This window comes from Ornithodoros turicata, chromosome 1 (assembly GCF_037126465.1).
Source record: "Ornithodoros turicata isolate Travis chromosome 1, ASM3712646v1, whole genome shotgun sequence".
NCBI classification, from domain to species: Eukaryota; Metazoa; Arthropoda; class Arachnida; order Ixodida; family Argasidae; genus Ornithodoros; species Ornithodoros turicata.
Genome location: NC_088201.1, coordinates 109,534,661 through 109,539,680, shown reverse-complemented (window position 1 = coordinate 109,539,680; position 5,020 = coordinate 109,534,661). Strand labels below are relative to the sequence as shown.

Below are 5,020 nucleotides of genomic sequence, written 5' to 3'. Positions count from 1 at the left end.
GGCAAACAGGCCAGCAGGAAGCTCTGGCAATACTGCAAGCATATGATAACAGAACCTAGCCAGTGGAAACCGACATTAAAAGATGGCACCAAGAGCCTCAAGACAAATCAAGAAATTGAAGATTATATGACACAGTACTACGAAGATCAACAGAGCCGGCTCACCCCAGAATTACCACAACCTCAACCACAAAGCAACAAACTCCTAGATCTGGACATTACTGAACCCCGTAAACAACGAGATTTGGCCGAGGCAGACCGTAGTTGAGGCACTCAATGGCTCAAGGGAAACGGCGTGCTGGTGTGGTGTAGCGGTTAGCATATCTGACCGGAAATCAGAAGACCCAGGTTCGATTCCTGGCGTCAGCACCTCTTTTCCCTGAGTTGTTTCCATCCGTTAATTAGTGAACCCATTACAATGACAGAAATGAGAAGAACAATCAAGAACCTCAAGAACGGGAAATCACAAGGTCCAGATGCAATCCCAAATGAATTTCTGAAATCTCTGAAGGAAACATCATTGGAAACTCTTAATGACTGCTTCAACAAAATCTTACTTTCTAAGACAATCCCGGATAGCTGGAAGAAGGCCAAGGTTAAATTACTATACAAAGGAAAGGAAAAGGAGCCCCAGTTCTTGAATTCGTATCGGCCAATAGCATTACTCAGCAACACCTACAAGCTCTTTGTCCAAATTATAAACAGAAGGATACAAGCATGCATAGAAAAAGAGAACCTACTGCACGAATCACAGAATGGATTCCGACCAAACAGGAGAACCAGCGATAACATATTCATTCTGACACAAGCTATTGAATATAAACAGCTAGAAAACTCTGAATTATATATCATGTTCCTGGACCTAGAGAAAGCCTATGATTCCATCCCACAAGAAAGGCTTTGGAGAAAAATGCAATGCTACTTCAATGAAGAAACAGTAACACTGATAAAGGACCTCTACAAAGACTATCAAGCAGTTTTTGAGCTGGGAGAACTTGTTTCGAGACCAGTCAAGATGACAGCAGGTTTGAAGCAGGGCTGTCCGCTGTCACCAACATTATTCAACATATATGTGAATGACTTGCTCGAGAGACTACACAAAGAAGGACCTGGGCTTCGATTCACCACCATTACAGCTACAGGGGAAAGAGAATACACGAAAATCTCCGGTCTTGCATTTGCCGACGATATAGTTCTCCTTGCAGAATCTGAAGTGGACCTACAGGACCTCCTAACAATCTGCACAAAAGTAGCCGAAGAAGACTCACTGACTTTTAGCATGGACAAATCGGCGTGGATGGGGTTCGGTGCAGCCAAAAATCACAATCCCCTTTACCGCATCCAGGGGAAAGAAATTTCAAGAACCGGACACTATAAATACTTGGGCATAAACATCTCGGAAGAAAAAAGCATCCTGACCTCACACGACGAGCAGCTACTACGAAAATCAAGTAAACTAAAAGGCTTAATATGGAACACAGCAAGACAGAGCTTTAATAGATACACCATAGGCCGACTACTCTGGAAAACTATGGCTGTGCCAGTCATCACTTATGGAAGTGATGTACTGGCACTAACCCAAACATTCTGGAAAACAGTGTAAAAGCACCAACTCGAACTGGGGAGGTGGTGTTTAGGAGGCAATGGCATTTCGGCCAACGCAGCTATAACTGGAGAAATGAGCTGGTCAACCTTCACCCAGAGAGAGGCCAGATCCAAGTTGCAGTATCTGGGGAGACTCAGATTCTTGCCCCAACAAAACTATGCTGGAAGGCTACACAGATACCTCCGATACAAGAAGTTCAAAACAAGCTGGATTCGAAAGATGTCAATCCTAGACTTAACATACAGCAAAGGAACAGACCGACACCACTCGAAAACAGTAAAAGAATGGGAAAAAACAGTCAAGACAGAGGTGGACAAAACAACTTTGGAGAAATGGAGAAAAAACGTGGAAAAGCGACCAAGTCTCGAGACGTACAGGACATTTAAAAAGAAGCCCCGCATAGCAAAATGCTACAGAGGAGACCAAGCGATTGCTTTACTCTTCCAGGCCCGCACAGGCTCGCTGATGACTCAAAGGAGGAAATTTGACCTCTTCGGGGAAACGGACACAGCGTGCAAAATATGCGGGTCGCCTGCTGAGGTCATCACCCACGTAGTCCTACTATGTGAGAGCTTGCCCGGAGGCAAAAGGAACTGCAACATCGCCGATGCCCTCTGCCTCACGACAGAGGCCAAAGGCGACCCCAAGAGCAACACTGACAGCGAATTCCAGCACAATACTCGGGAAAGCACCCATCAGAACCACGCCATGACGCACGACGCAGAGCCAACAGCGCCCAGAAGAGCGGAAATGGCGGAAGTGGAAACCACGAAGCGCCTCCTAATGGAATGGAGAAGGCGCAAGGAGCGCAAGCAGTGAAGATGTGAAAACAAGAAGAAACGAACGAGGACAAAATCATCTATTTTCGAGTTTTTTTCGTGTATTTTTTAGTTTATTTTTTGTCCCAGAGGCAATGACACGACTCCTGTGAAGGCGAAGTGCCAAAGCCCACCCTGACACGAAAGGGATAGGACGCGACTACTACTACTACTACTACTTAAGGGTCCAGCACAGGAATAATTATGATGGTGACAAACCCTTCGATGTGCTGTCAGTTTGAAACCCATCTGAAAATGCTGGAATATAAAAACAAGAGGAAAGTACAAATGCTGTTTTAATATTTATTTGTCGAATTATGAAGAGCAACAGGAGGACCAACGAGAGAACTTCCGGAATCATTGTTCTTTCCTGTTTTTCGTTATTGCCTTTGCGGTGCACTTTACGAATTTCGCTACTCTGTGCTTTTCACTGTGATCGTTTCTGTGCTTTCTGACAGTGATTGTTTCAACTTTTTTGTGTGTGACACACTGCGTGTGTTCTTATTTGTCGTACTTTTGTTGTACTATATTGTGCCTTGTGTTATTTTGAGCTATTGCGTTTCTAGTTTGTGCCAACCGCGTCATGTCGCGGTGGACACGGTATCGCACAGTGCGAAGGGAGTTTGAAGAATCTGTTACTGAAATTGTGAACAGTGAGGCAGCGGAGGTACGTGCACAGTTCGTTCGACTGCAGTCGGAAGACGACATCAATGAACTGTTCGAACCAACAGAGGAAGGCACTGTTCCACACAGTGCTACGGAAGAAACAGACTCTGATGTCTCGTGGGACGAACTGTGTGATGAAGCGGCGGTGCAGGAAGAAGATTCTGCAGTCTGTGAGGAGAACCGAGATATTAGTGAGGAGGACTTAGTAATGAGGTTAGCCAAGCTTTCCCTAAAGCATAACCTCACACATGCCTGTATCAACGATATTGCGGTACTCCTGAGGTCTTGTGGCTTCGAGCTTCCTGCCGACGCCAGGACCATTTTAGGGACGCAAAGAAAAGCCCATGTGGACCAGAACGGTACTTTTGTCCACTTTGGATTGGAATCGGGACTTTTAGAGTGCATTCAAGGAGGGATTCTGCCTGCTGAACTCATACTGCAAGCAAACATCGCTGGCCTCCCTTTATATAAAAGCTCTTCGACGTGCTTCTGGCCCATTCTATGTATGGTAACGAACCACGGCAAACAACAGCCATTCTTGGTCAGTGTTTACTGCGGCCCAGGAAAACCGCCGAACCTGAAAGCATTTTTGACGCCATTCCTTAAGGAGGTTGAACATCTTGCTACAAATGGGATACAGTTTAAAGGGAAGCATGTGAAAGTTAAGCTTGATGCTATAACATGTGATGCCGTTGCACGCAGCTTTCTCAAGTGCATCAAAAGCCACAATGGCTACCATGGTTGCGAACGGTGTGTACAGAAGGGTGTGCACAAGGAAAGTAGACTACTTTTCATAGAACTGGATGCTGCTCTGCACACAAGTGCAAGCTTCCGTGAGCAAAGGTGCCAAGGCCATCACACAGGAGAAACACCATTTCTAGATTTTGACATGGACATTGTCTCAATGTTCCCCCTCGACTACATGCATTTGCTGTGCTTAGGAGTGATGCGGAGACTCCTACACATCTGGACGGGTGGGAAGTATGGCCGAGGAAGGTTGACCACGGAGCAGCAGAACGTCATGAGTGGGAGGCTCAATTCCTACCGGAAGGACTTTCCCCGTATATTTCAAAGAAAGCCCAGGGGAGTCGAGGAACTAGAGAGGTGGAAGGCCACGGAATTCCGCACCTTCTTATTATACACTGGACCAGTGGCACTGAGGAAACTGTTAACTGACGTGCTGTATGACCACTTCATCCTGCTTCATGTAGCGGCAAGGATCCTTGCTACCCTCTCCTTGTACAGAACACATAACGCCTACGCTGACAATCTGCTTAAGTATTTCGTCCAAGAAATGGGAGAACTCTACGGTGTAACACAACTCGTGTACAACGTCCATTCTCTTGCGCACCTTGCAGGAGACTGTTTACAGCATGGTCCCCTTGACTCGTTCAGTGCCTTTCCCTTCGAGTCATACTGAAACAGATGCTGCGAACTACAAACAGGCCTCTTGCACAGCTAAGCCGCCGAATTTCCGAAATGAAGAATACTGCAACATCTGTCCCCAGCAAAACGGTGTGCCAGAATGTCAAGCCAGGTTTCTGCTACCTCCTAGACTGCGGTGGTGTTGCGCGTGTCCAGGAGGTGCGTGCATCACAAGTCCGAGCAACCGTGTTCTCCAGCAAGACAGACTTTTTTGAGAAACCTTTAACATCATCCTTCTTGGGCATCTTCCGGGTGAACAGCTGCAGCGGCCACTCTGAACGCACTTTGCCACTTAATGTTTTTGGTCAAGAAAAGCAGTGCCTACTGCTTAACTACAAATCAGAATATGTTGTCATGCCACTTCTACACCACGTCCAGTAGTTTAGCTCTGGTGCTTCCAATAGCATCGCTTTGCTAATGCCCCAAGACCTTTTGAACCATGCAAAAGGCCCTTCTCAGGGCAAAACCACATGATTTCTACAAAGGCTTGCCTCTGCATTAGAGAA

General features: G+C 46.4%; 1 non-coding gene across 1 annotated transcript; it reads left to right on the top strand.

Moving 5' to 3' along the window:
* Positions 1-296: 296 nt before the first annotated feature.
* Trnas-gga (transfer RNA serine (anticodon GGA)) lies at positions 297-368 on the top strand. Its single transcript has one exon. It is a non-coding gene; the product is annotated as a tRNA-Ser (tRNA).
* Positions 369-5,020: the final 4,652 nt, after the last annotated feature.